This window comes from Marmota monax, unplaced genomic scaffold (genome assembly GCF_021218885.2).
Source record: "Marmota monax isolate L192 unplaced genomic scaffold, Marmota_monax_Labrador192_F-V1.1 WCK01_AAM20220418_F8-fsc00083, whole genome shotgun sequence".
NCBI classification, from domain to species: domain Eukaryota; kingdom Metazoa; phylum Chordata; class Mammalia; order Rodentia; family Sciuridae; genus Marmota; species Marmota monax.
Window position 1 is genome coordinate 8,124,888 of NW_026692848.1, and position 13,442 is coordinate 8,138,329.

The 13,442-nt window shown below is 47.7% G+C and overlaps 1 long non-coding RNA gene across 1 annotated transcript in view; it reads left to right on the top strand.

Annotated features, from left to right (window-relative positions):
• The first annotated feature begins 2,123 nt into the window (after nt 1–2,123).
• LOC131424364 (uncharacterized) overlaps nt 2,124–13,442 on the top strand; it is a 57,829-nt gene continuing 46,510 nt past the window's right edge. Inside the window, exons 1-2 of the long non-coding RNA XR_009227239.1 lie at nt 2,124–4,309; nt 5,091–5,165. This is a non-coding gene — a long non-coding RNA (uncharacterized LOC131424364). The remainder of the gene's footprint in view (nt 4,310–5,090; nt 5,166–13,442) is intronic.

Genomic DNA, 13,442 nt, shown 5'->3' on the forward strand with positions numbered 1-13,442 from the left:
TCTTAAGATGATTCCCAAGTTTTTGTTTGATTGTTTGTTTTCAGGCTATTGTACATGGAGTAGTTTCCCTTTCAGAGGATTTGTCACTGATAATAAGAAATGCTTCTGATTTATGGGGTTTGATTTTGTATCCTGCTACTTTGCTGAATTCATTTACTAGTTCTAGAAGTTTTCTGGTGGAACTGAGTCTTACAGGTATAGAATCATATCATCAGCAAATAGTGCTTCTTTTCCTATCTGTATCCCTTTAATTTCTTTCATCTCTCTAATTGCTCTGGCCAGTGTTTCAAGAACTATGTAAAACAGAAGTGGTGAAAGAGGGCATCCCTGTCTTGTTCCAGTTTTTAGAGGGAATGCTTTCAACTTTTCTCCATTTAGAATGATGTTGGCCTGGGGCTTAGCATAGATAGCTTTTATGATGTTGAGATATATTACTGTTATCCCTAGTTTTTCTAGTGTTTTGAATATGAACGGGTGTTGCATTTTGTTGAATGCTTTTTCTGCATCTATTGAGATGATCACATGATTCTTATCTTTAAATCTATTGACCATCCTTCTTTTCTAATGTATAATGTTTAATACTATAAATTTTATTGCAAGTACTGCTTTATCTGCATCCCCAGAATTTTTAATATGCTTTATTTTTCTTTATATTAAGTTTAAAGAACTTTTTAGCATTCATTTTTATTTTTTCTTGAACAATTGAGTATTCTGAAGTATGGTGTTTATTTTTCAGAATTGACAAATTTCTAGATGAGTTATTTATTGATTATGATTTAATTCAATGTGGTCAGAGAACACATTTTTTTATGATTTGAGCACTTTTTAGTTTATCAAGTATTTTTATCCATAAGAAAACTGTCGTGTTTGCTCTTGAAAAGAATGTGTATTCTGTGGTTTTTGAGGTGGCCCAGTCTATGCCCGTCAAGAGGGTCAATTGGTTAATATGACATTGCTGAAATTTCTATCCTTTTTCATTTTTTTTTATTTGTTTGACATATTTTGTCTGGTTTTCTAGGGGTTTCTTCTTTCTTTTTATTTTTGGCACCATTGATTGAATCCAGGTGCACTTAACCACTGAGCCACGTCCCCAGTCCTTTTTTATTTTTAATTTTGAGACAGGGTCTTGCTAAGTTGCTGCGACTGGCTTTGAACTTGCAGTCCTCCTGCCTTAGCCTCCCCTGCCACTAGGATTACAGGTGTGCACCACTGTGCTTGGCTCTAGTTTTTTCAAGTGAGAGAGTCAGTCCTGTCCCTGTTGGTTCCTATTAGTTGGAAGTGAAGCATGGAATATATCTTATTCTAGTTAGAATCCTATTCTTATGGATGTACATGATGGTGGGATTCACTATGTTGTTTTCATGCTGTTATTTTTAAAGCAACTCTGAAGTGTTTATAAACTGAATTGGGCCACTTGGTTATTAGCTATTTTCATCTCCTTATAGTATTTACATTCTCTGTGGTTTTCGATGACCTTTAGAAAAAATATAAAAATATAAATTATTTTTATACAAATTCCAACAAATATTTTAAAAAAAAGAAAACCCTGAACAATAGAATCTAAAGGACACTTGGGAAGCACTCAGGTCAATTTCGGATGTATCTTTTTCATGTTATAATCATGTATGTGTTTATAAAGAAGAAACAGCACACCTTTTGGTTGGTTTGTTTTATGATTCTTAATATGAACAAAAATGACAGGTGTTGGCCACCATCCCAGGCACTGTGGACAGACAGAGACTGGCAGCAGGAAACCAGAGTCCAGACAGTACTGCCTGCCTTTGATAGTAGAGGTGCCTCACTGCTGGGCCACCTGCAGCCACCTCGTCTGAGGTCAAGGAGGCCGCCAGGATGGCTGTTGGGCCACTTCTCTGGGTACCGCCTCCTGGCCTCGCCTGGGTGAGGCTGGCCCCAGCAACTGGGTCTGAGAGGGGTGAGGCCCCACCCCCAGGGTATTAAACGTGCCTCTGTAGACATGGCCCCTTCCTCAGGAATCACGGCTCGGGGCAGTCGCCAAAACAGCCGAGAAGGTGGACAGGGTGGGAAAGATGCCTTGTCTTTTTCACTCTTGGTTTGAGAGGGTGGGAAGAAGTTGTAGATAACTAAGGGAAGGAGTGGAGAGAGGGGCGGGGAGTGATCAGAGACTCCAGGGTGGGATGCTCCATGCCCCCTGGAAGATGACCAGGAGCTGTCAGGTGGCGGTGGAGTCGTGGGAAGTGGAGAGCGCTGAGCTGGCCTGAGCTGCCTGACTTCTGCTGGAGACTAGAGTGGACAAGGCCAGGGCCCGGCGACGGGATGGCGCTCGGGCCGCAGCCCGGAGGCCTCACAGAGCAGCTGCGCAGCAGCCTCAGGGCTACACAGAAGCAGAACAGCCCCCTCGGCCCTCACTTTGCACAAGCTGCAGGGCAAGGACAGCTGTGCCCCGCAGACAGCTCCCGGACCGCTGTCCCCTGCCACCTGCCCCTGCTGCTGCCCTGGAAGGGGACGGTTCCTGCAAGGCCAGGAGGGAGCAAAAGGCCACTGTTGCCAGGTGATCCACGAGAACAGGCCCCTCCCACCCGAGGCCAGGCAGGTGCTGTCCAGCTGCACACCGTGGGCCCTGCTGGCACCGGCCGGTCCCATCCTACTCTCCACAGAGCGCCGGCCGCTGCGAAGAAGGCAGCCTCCTGACCTGTTACCTCACGTTCTTCTTGGTTTCTCCTCTTCTTGCTGCCTCAGCCTGGGGTGGCCAGCACTGCCCGGGCCCAGCACAAGCTCCCCTGGACCAGGAGCTCACTGACACTCCCGCCCCTCATGGCCCCACGCAGCGCCCAGGGGCAGGATCTTGGCCCCCACTGGAAAGTTCTCTGAGCCCAGCCCAGCAGAGGGGCTTCCTTCGAGTCTGTGAAAACGGGAGCAGGCTGCCAAGGAAGCCCTGGGCTTTGGGCAGCAGGACCCAAGGGAAAGGGAAGTTTCCAGGGGCTCGGATCTTTTTTCATGCTGACTTATGGTTGTGCAGTTTCCATTCATTCTTCTTCTAAGCCCATAACATTTTAGCATGTCAGGAAAACTTGAAGGCACATAATCAAACCCCCTTATTTCACATAGTAGGAGATTGTGGCCCAGAGAGGTTAACTGACTCACAGAGAGACACACAGCTAGTTAGTGGCAGAGCAGGGATTAAATCTGTGACTCTGTGTTCCAGCGGCAGGGCTCCTCCTATCCTGTGCTCCAAGTCACAGTTCCTCCACCCTGTTGGAGTCCCTCGGGGTCAGCTGCCCACGGCTCCCACTAGCCTCAGCACAGCTCAGGGCCGAACATGAAAATATGAGACTCACACATTTATGGCACCTTTGTCTCACTTTTACAGTTCAGCACCAGCGCCTGCTTTCCTGCACTCCACTCCCCACTCTGGGACAGTTGGTTATGGCTGGTCCCCAGCTGACCATGGCCTTGAAACACCGCCACAGCCTCATACAGACTCCAAGTAGACACGCACGTGTGTGTGCACTCATGTGCCCACGGCTGACACCAGGCAGACCCATCCCTGTCCATGAGCCTTGGACCTACTCAGCCATTCTAAGGGGAATGACCCACGCTGTGCTCCACCTGTGATCCAGACCCTGCAGAGCCACACTGCAGGGCCCTCGGGATTCAGGAAATCAATGAGACAAGATCCGCACACAAGTGTCTGTGTGGAGAGGCCCTCCGTGGAGGTGCCCCTGCTGCAGGTGGACGACAGGAGAGTCACATCTGTGTGGACAGGTGAGGAAAAGGTCGCCCAGCAGCTAAGCCAGGGATCAGACTTCCACAGAGCTGGTGGTCCAGGCCCAGGGCCCCTCACCAGGGCACTGTCACATACCGGGCCAAGGAGAGCTTGCCCAAGAGCCTGTGGACCCTCTGGAACATGCTCTCTCTTCCCCCCACCTCCCCATGGGCAAAAAAATAAAAGTAGGATTAATTTGCAAAGGGAAAAACTCCATAAAACCAAAAAGAAACTGAGACCATGTTTTAAGAGATAACAGCCCAAGTTTCTCCAAATCATGGGGCACCGTCTCCAAGTCTTTTACGTAACATCCCTTTAATCTCAGAGTCACAATCAGGCACCAGCACAACACCCCCTTTTTCAGGGAAGACCCTGGGAGTGCTGGGTAGACATTTAGGGCCTGCTGTTACAGGCTGCCGTTCTTGCCCACCACAAGACCATTCCGTAAATTTGTTTTCTTCTCTACTCTGACCCGGCAGGAGATTACTGCTGCTGGAAAAGCCATCTGTCGCGTGTTTGGGACTGGCTGCCTCCTTCCTTCAGTCCCCATCCCCCGCCACACAGGTACCTTGGCTTCTCCTGGTCCCCTGTCCTCCTCGGGTTCAACTTCCTGGCAGCCTCTCCCACTGGGGCATGAGCTTGGGCTTTTTTCTGAGCTGGCCACAGTCATCCAGGGGCTAGCCACACAGCCCAGTGAACAGGGCAGTGGAAATTCAGCTGACGAGTGGAGGGTTTCCAATATAAATTTCCCTTTTCTCACCACAATTTTATAGGACTTTGCAAAGATACACATCAGCACTTTTGCAAGTCTGGCTGTATTCTGAAAAGGATCCCGCCTGTCGACGTTCTAAGCTTTTAGGTTGTTTTCTTTTAATGGTTTGATCAGGCACGTTATGTCCCTGTAACCCTATCCGAGGCCATAAGAAGAGGGTTAGAAATACCAGGGTTTTAGGGAAATCTGCTTGCCACATCAGCCAGGGTTTTATGTAACCCTTAGTACATTTTCTCATGTGTTCTCAGATACTGGCCATCTTGCTCGGTCTTGGCATCTCAGTGCTGTTTCTTAATGTATTGGAGCACACTTAAAAGCCAGCCGTGGAAGCCCCTGTTTCCAGCACGTTCCCTCTGTTCACAAGCGGCCCCAGCAGGGCAGGCTGGCTCGCTCAGCTCACCTCACTCTATAGGACCAGAGTGGGAAAATGATATCAGCAAGTGATAAACCTGGGGGAAAGTGCAAGAACGTTCAGTGAATTCCAGAACCATTTTATAGGCTCCTGATCTCACTAGGGCCTTTTGGGGAAGAGGAACTTACTGTGCGGTCTCTCACTTTCCTTCTCCTCCTCAGCCTGAAGCTCAGCGCTCTCACCGAGGCAAATCAGTCTCAAGAGCACGAACTTCGTCTTCCAGAGCTCATCAAATGGTAGGGGACGTTTAGAATACACGTCAGAGCAACCTTGGGGTCTTCCTAATGCATGTTTTCTCAGTTGTGCACTCAAACAAAAATTTAACAAGAGAGGTTGTTTTGATCAAGAGGTATGACTGGTCCTACAGAATTTGAGCTCTTTGTGGGTAAAACTGATGTGTGATTATCTTCTTATGTGGATACCTCAAAAAGCAGGTTTTGTAACTGTGTGGAACCTAATAATACTGAGGACTCCGTGACCTCCACAGGCGGCGAGAGCCACAGCATTCCATGTCCTGACCTTGGCTCACGTGGCTGCCCCTACAAGGAGACGTGACCCCCCCACACACACACACACAACACCTACCTTCTCATTCTTCAGAACCTGCCTGTTCAGTGCAGGCTTCCCTGAGCCAATCCCACTCCCCACCCCTCCCAGAGCCATCGCAGGGGACTCCATCATCCGTCCTATAGGAACCCTACCGCACCTTGCGCATTCCGAAAGTGCCACCTGTAACCCTTTCTTGCACGTGTGGGTTGACCTGTGGTTCTACTTTCCTGAACAAAGTTTCTCAGTTTCTGGACTGTTGACCTTTGGGGTCAGATAATTCTTTGCTGTGGGAGTTGTCCTATGTGTGACAAGGTATTTAGGAGCATCCCTGGCCTCTGCCTGCTAGATGCCCCTGCACATCCTCCCCATGGGGACAACCAAAACTGTCGTCAGACACTGCCACATGTCCCCGAGTGGCAGTATTCTCCCTCCGAGATCCAGTGTGTGGACTCGGAGCTCTTGAGGGCAGTGGCGATGCTGTCTTTCTCTGTCATGGCACTGTCCCCGCCCCACAGGGGGCTTTTAGCAAGTGTTTCCTGGGTTTTGAGACTCAAGAGACTCAGTACATGCTGATACGGTGTTTATACACAATAAATGTTAACTATTCTATTACTATTATCTGAAACTCTGGCCCCATCTCATGAAAGGAAGTGACGATAATACCAACTTCATAAGTTTGTAGGTGTCTGGCAGCTGTGATGTGCAGCACATGTCGAATCTGAACTTGAGCTGACCCTGAGATACTTCATTGTCTTGGAAACTGGAGAAGCCCTGGATTTTTTCCCACATGTTTGTTTCAGACCTGACCACTGAGCTGCTGGACTCAGGACCCAACTCTGATGATGAGAGCTTGCTTCTGACTCTGCCTGCAGGCCTGGCCAGGTCCCCAGCCTCCTGACTGCTGACCTGTCCTGGCTTCTACAAGGGTGGGCTCCTTCCTATCATAGCCCAACCACTTCCTGTTCCTTCTAGTCTCAGTCACACTTGTTGGGCAAGTTGACATCCCAGAGCAACTAGTCGTGCCATTGCCTGGGCCCTGGAACTAGTTATTGCAAAGTGCACAGACCCTGCAAGACCTTGCACTTTCATCTCGGCCTTGTGTGTGTCCCACCAAAGAGGGAGTTGGAAGGAACCAGTTCTGCTCAACAATTCAGTGTGGGGCTCTATCCCATGTATAATAGCCAGCCTGATGGATTTTTTCTATCAGACTGCTTTGTGTTGTGTGAAATGGCTCTCCTCAGGGGGGTTGCTTGATCGTAGTCATGTTATGACAGTGTTGCCACCAGGTCTCCTCAGTGACTATGGTTTCCTTGGAGACCCAGGGTAATGTAAGGAAAGCAGCATGACTTTCTGCTTGGGCCGAATCATTCCTCATGACACCAGTGTCCCCCACTGAGCTGGCAGGGTGACCAACCAATCCCTACTTAAGGTAGTAACCTTTGACAAGAGTCTATGCGATCAACATCCTTCTCCACATTCTGAACTCCACTCCAACATGCATCCCATAGTAAGGTGCACGTTGTTAGCCAGGATCTAAAAACCTAACCTGTAAATGGGACTTTTACCCCCAATAATATTTCCCAAGCTTGGCACTCATTCATTTCTCCCTGGTGCACTTTGAGCCATCTGCCTATTTGTTTATTCAATCCATTCAACAAACACCACTCAACACTGCACTGGGCCAGGCCTTGTGATCAGGTCTCATGTTCAGTGGCTCCTGAAAATACCACTGTCCCAGCTCTTGCAGAGTTTTGGTAACATAGGGAAGACAGCAGCCAGACAACCATGCCACTGAATGCAGAATGAGCACTGGAAGCCAGGAAGCCTGGCCGGGAGGCTCAACTCCAGAGTGCTGATGTCCAGAACCCTCTCAGACACTCTAATGCAGGTCTGAGGTGGCCCAGGCAGGCCTGAGAACTGCCTTCCATGGCACAAGCCATCAGGAGAGCAGGTCATGCCATGAGTGGCTCAGGCCACTGAGGACGAACAAGGTGCGGGACAGCTGTAACATGGCACTGTGGAGACCAGGTGCAGAAAGTGCAAGTTGGAATGAGTCTGACATATCCCCCAGCTTCAAAACTCTTCTTCCAAAGCTCAGAGCCTAACATATTCTGGTTCTCACTGTTAACTATTTTAAAGACAATTCCACTATAAATAAATACATAAATGTTAACACTTCTACTGCTTGTCACCCGCAGCTCAGGGGAAAGTGGCAGTGCAGGTTTTCCGTGCTATTGGATGTTGGCCAAGCCATTTATCTTTAAGGTCTTTTTGCTACTTACTAGTGCCCAGGTGAAGCCTGGATTCCCTACAGCTGATCCAGTTTCTGCACTGTGAAAGCTGATCCCAGAAGGGTGTAGCAGAGTTCCATTCAGTTACCCAGGAGCAAGTGAGCCATCAAAAGCAGGAATCTGCTAAATGAGTTAATTTGCCCTTTTGGCTTATTGACAGATTGGGTCCCTCTTCAAATCCAGAGGGACCCAATCTGTCAACAGTCTAGGTGAGGAACCTGTAAACGCCTCCAGAGCTCCCGAGGCCCACACAGCTCCAGACCCCACAGCAGAGCAAAATCAGCAGATACCTGCCTGCTAGCACCAGAGCACAAGACTCATGGATGAGAGTTGTTTTATCTACATATGTACCAGATTTACATAAGTGTCAGCCAAACAGTAAGTTCTGGAAGGCCCCACCCCTGATCTTGACGACTCACTGCAGGGCAGGACCAGTGAGTCTGCTTGACAGAATTATAATAAACTCAGGCCTTGAAAAGCTTTTAATGCATTATTGAACCGATGTCAAGAATAAAATGTCAAAATACTAAAAACAGACTGAAGTTAAAAATCTGGCCCCCAAATCCACTAGAAGTTTATTCATTCCTTTCATTTTATATATACAGAGGTGACTTCACACTGCCATGTGGTATGAGAGCAAAGTAATATGAAAATATCCAGCAGGCTGCAGTTTCCAGGAACAGGACCTCGAGAGCACACTAGGAAGTGAGCAATGAAGACAGCAAAGGTCCTTCTGTTTTATCTGCTCAAAATTTCCCCAACCAAGAGGGAGCAACAAGGACAGGATCGACCCTCTTGCTTGAAAAAAACTAGAGCCAGGTGCAATGGTGCATGCTTGTAATCCCAGCATCTTGGGAGGCTGAGGCAGGAGGATGGCAAGTTCAAAGCCAGCCTCAGCAATTTAGCAAGGTCCTAAGCAACTTAGCGAGATGCTATCTCTAAATAAAAAATGAAAAGGCTTGGCGGTTAAGTGCCCCTGGGTTCAGTCCCTGGTTTAAAAAAAAAATTCCCCAATATAAGTGACTTCCAGAGTCTATTATTATCTTTATTTATAGTGCCGGGAATGGAATCCAAAGTCTACCACCGAGCTATGCCCCCAGCCCAGGGCGGGTTATTTTTGTCAATGCTCAGCGTAACTGCATGGCATCAGGTTTAGCTATTTGCATTTAGCAATATGGGTTCAGCTGGAAGCTCATCGAAAGAGTCTCTTGTCTGGGGTTTTCCAAATTTGTTCCTCAAATTGCTAAAGGTCTTTGCAGGTATTCTAGGAGTCTCTATAAAACTGAGATGGGGGCTGGGGGCAAGATAATAAGGGTCAGGGTCCAGATGCCAAGCATCACCTTCAAGAAGAACCAGTGCATCTGTTATTTATATCATTGTGCTGAATCCAGATCATGTTGGAAAAAAGGTTTTAAAAATGTTACTCTCCCCAGGCCCATGATGAAGTTCGAATGTGCAGAAGGATTGAGAGTCACCCCAAATCACAAAATTAGTGGCAAAATATGATGGAATCTTATTCTTTTAAGTTTCAATACAATTTGCAGAGTCATCTAAGTTTCAAAACTCTCTGATTAATCTCTCAAGTGCTTCTTTGCAACCATATATGAATTCACACCATATATGAGTCGACTGGAAAAAATTCGCTGAAGATTCATGTTGTTCAAATTCATTCTTGACCAGAATATCCTTGCAATCACAGAGCTACTTTATTTTCTGAAGCACAAAGCCTACAGGCACAGATCCAAACAAAATGTTCCAATTTTGAATCCTTCTGAGCTGTTATGTAATTTATTCCAGAGATAGATAAGATGATGAACTAGCATGCCAACACTGATGGATTGGTAGTGCCTAACGAGCAAGAGCCTAAGACCACCCCCTGCCACAGAACTCCTGCAGCAGTGGTTAGCAATGTCTGCCATGAGTGTGGGAGGGGAAATATGGTATGGTTGCTTTCTCTCAGTCATCCCTGGCTTCTCCCAAGTACTATACTTGATTTACAAATTATCCTGGAATTGCCCCATTTTCCTGATTAGACTGCTAATTTCCAACATTAGGGACCATGACCGAAATGCCTAACAAACTGCCATGTATGAATGTAGCTGGTAACAATTACTAAAAAGCATGAAAGAATTGAAGTGAGTTGAACTGAATCAAATAAAATGGAATCAAATCAAATTAGTTTATCTCCAAAGGAACATACCAAAGTAAATACCCAGCAAAGAATGAACACCTATTCAGAGGCCAGATATTTTCAGCCATACTTTAAAATAAAAACGTTCTAGGTTTCATTTGAGATGGTTTCCCAACAAGTTAATTGACATTGGCATGTGGTTTCCAAAACAAGTTTTTGTCTAGGGTATTAAAGCACTGGGTCTCAAAACAAAATCAGATCTAACCAAATTAAATGTGTTTTGTTATTGTGCCGAGTTATCAGAAGTCATGAAAAATGGAAATTTGATTCTCCAACATTTCTAAAAGAAGGATTAAAAATAGGAAGAAACCAGATTATAGAAAGGAAGCAAATCCACCAAGATCTGTCAGCTCCAGGAGGAGCAGGTGTCATCTTGCCTCGGTGTTATTGTTGAGCAAACTACCCTCCCCATAGGGCTCTCGGCTCTCAGCACAAAGGGGAGAGTCCAGAGCAGAGAGGGAGCAGGGAGCTGGGTCTGGACCCGTCACTCAGCCACTGGCTCTTTCCCACTCTGGAAGAGGAGACATTAGCAGAGGGCACATGAGGAGAGGCCACCGAGGTGGGAGGGAAGTCAAGGCACAAGCCATTCTCCTCCTCCCAGTAGCACCCACCTCAGGGGCAGGTTCCTTCCTGACCGTCCTCTGCTGGCCAGTGCTCAGGCCACACCTCCTGGGCTCCCTTGTACTTGTGGGTGATCTGGTTGGTGCTTGCTTTACTCTCCTCCAGCTTGGGTGTCAAGGGCGGAGGGTCTCTAGGAAGAAAGGTTTGCAGTGGTGGGTGTGAATCTCAGTCCGCTACGTGAAGGAAGATGCAACTCACTGTGAGTCTTATGACCTGCTCCATTGGATGGCACAGAGAATCCCAGCTCATCGCTTTCCTCCTTTTCTCTCTGGTTGTGGTCAAGTTCTGTGGAGTACCCACCGTCCCAAGCCATGGTACGTGTGGGAGGGGGACAGGAGACCGTGAGTCTCGACATGGCCTGTTGAGGCAGGAGTGTGCCACAGCTCCATCTTCCCATCTGGGGGTTTGTGGGTATCAGTCAGGGAGGTCCTGGCTCATGTGGCCCTCTTCGGCTCCGGGTGCAGAGCTGTTACTTCTCCACCTCACTCTGATCCTGGAGCTTGGGAACCTCCATGGGACTCCCTCTGCTTGTCTGCACTTATTGATCCCTCCCAGGGTCACCAGAGATCCCTCCAGATTCTTCCAGTCCAGCCCAGGCACTGCCATCTTTGCCAGGTGCGGGGGCCACTACATCCAGGGCAGGAGAAAGAAAAACGCCAGCCACACTCTTAGCCGAGCTCCTCCCGTCTGTGGACGATAAGCCTTCTCCTTCCTTCCATCAGAGACTCTGGAATCACAGCACCAGGGAGAGCGAAGGCTCCATCGCCCACAGCTTGACCATGGGAGCTGGTATCTGGGTCAGACCCATAAGCATTTGTGAGATTAATTAATGGCCACATAAGGGAGTGGACACTTGCTTTTCACACCACCGTGTCCCCAGGACAGTGTGGACTGGCACACTACAGTGGAGGGAGAAGGGGAAGAAAGAGCTCTTGGGGTGGGATGGAGGTGGAGAACACATGTCCATATTATCTCGCCACATGGACCCTGACATGACTTTATAAGGAATTCAAAGAGAAGCCTCTGCAGTGTAAGACCTGCATTTCCAAAATACATTAGCCTTTGCCTAGATGGCAGCTCCCAACCGGCTGGGATGTACAATTGGTTGGATCAGATGCTAATCCTCCATGGATTCAATACGGAGATTGGGTGAAAGGCCTGTTCTAACAGCTTGGCTCAGTGGACCTCATTTTTAAGTAGGAGAACTGGACTCTTCCATCTGCTCACCCAGCAAATGTTGGTTGAGCATTTAGAGCTCCAGGCACTGGGCTGGGAGCAGGGATGGTGAGGACATCAGACATGAGCAAATGAGTAGTTACAGAATATTCTGAGAGCACAGAAGTTCAGCAGATTATGGGGGAGCCAGGGTTCCTGTGGCTCCCACATTCTGTGATTTTTTTGGTGGTTTCTGCTGTTTCCCGGGTCCCCGCATCCTGACAGCAGGCTCTTTTTAGGGAGTCGTGGCCACTGTTGAACCATGGAGAGACAGACTGTGGGGCCTGGAATCCTGCCTCTGAGGACTCCACCGAGGCCAATCTCACCAGCCCTCTTGTCCAGGCCCTTCCCTTGAGTGTCACAAGGAAGACAGGTTTGTTGTACTTAAATATTTTCTTGGATGGGAACACAGATTTCTTAGAAGCACTTTTTTTTTTGCTGTTAAAATCCTCCTTGGCTCTAATCTAAATCTTTCTAGTTGCATCATGAGTCACCTGCTGCCACTGGTCCTTTCCTGGTAGTGGATACCTGCCACAGCCTCTGCCAGCCCCGCCCACCAGGTCCTTAAGCCCACCTCTGTCTCTGCTTGGCCTGCAACCCACAGAGACCCTCTACTTCTGTGAACCCAACTAACTTCACAGCTTCTCTCACCTCTTCCTTTAGACACATTCCCCTGAATTCCTCCAAATCTCCTCCAAAGGAACAAGAACAAAGCCAGACCCCATCCTATGGAAATGATATCCAAGAATAAGGAATTCTGACTCTGCCCGGTTTCTTCATGCTGCTGTATTCCTGCTGCTGTATTCCTGGATCTTACTAGAGCTCAAGGCATGTTGACCCTGGCTGGATCTCATTCCCCTAATCACAGGTGGCCTGCTAAACATGAGCACTCTGTGTTCAGGGCTCCACAACAGCATAAGAAAGCAATAGCAAGCACTATGCCCCTGACCCCAACAGCAATGGGGAAGCCTGCAGAAGTCTGTGGGGCCGGTGTCTGTGGATTTAATGCCTGAGTAAATCATCATTTGTCCAGAATTTGGCCTCCAGAAATTTAGCCCAATCAGTGAAGGCAACAAACACAAGCAGTCTTTGTGAAGTACTGATTTCATTGTGAAATGCAACTTTCATGCTCTCTAAAAGGAACTTCTGAATAAATCAGCATCTTTGTCTATTTTTCCAAAATAAAATTACGCTCAAAACTTGGACACTTTCATAGAGTCTCATATAAGTCATTTCCTAATACCACTTTGTCATTTTCTAAGAATATTAATATTGGACAAAAATAAACTTAGTAGACAGTTTTGAAGAGTTCTCCAAGTCAAGACAAACAGAAGAATTGAAATGGAGGAGAAAGAAAATGTTCCATTCTAAACAGTCATGAAAACCAGCTCTACCAATAGATGAACCAAAAAATGCTGAGACCTGTTTGGAAATAAAGCAATATGGGGCTCAAGGAACTGAACTTCAAAGCCAATGTCATTGGGAAGGGCTTTCATCAGACTCCAGAATCACTTATTAAAACCTCCTGCCCTCCTCTCTCACCTCCCTCACTCCCCAACCCTCCCCCTGAGCTCACTGACCAATGGCTCCTAACCCCCCAGTCCCTCCAGATCATCAACACTTCTCCTCTCTCTTACAGACATGTC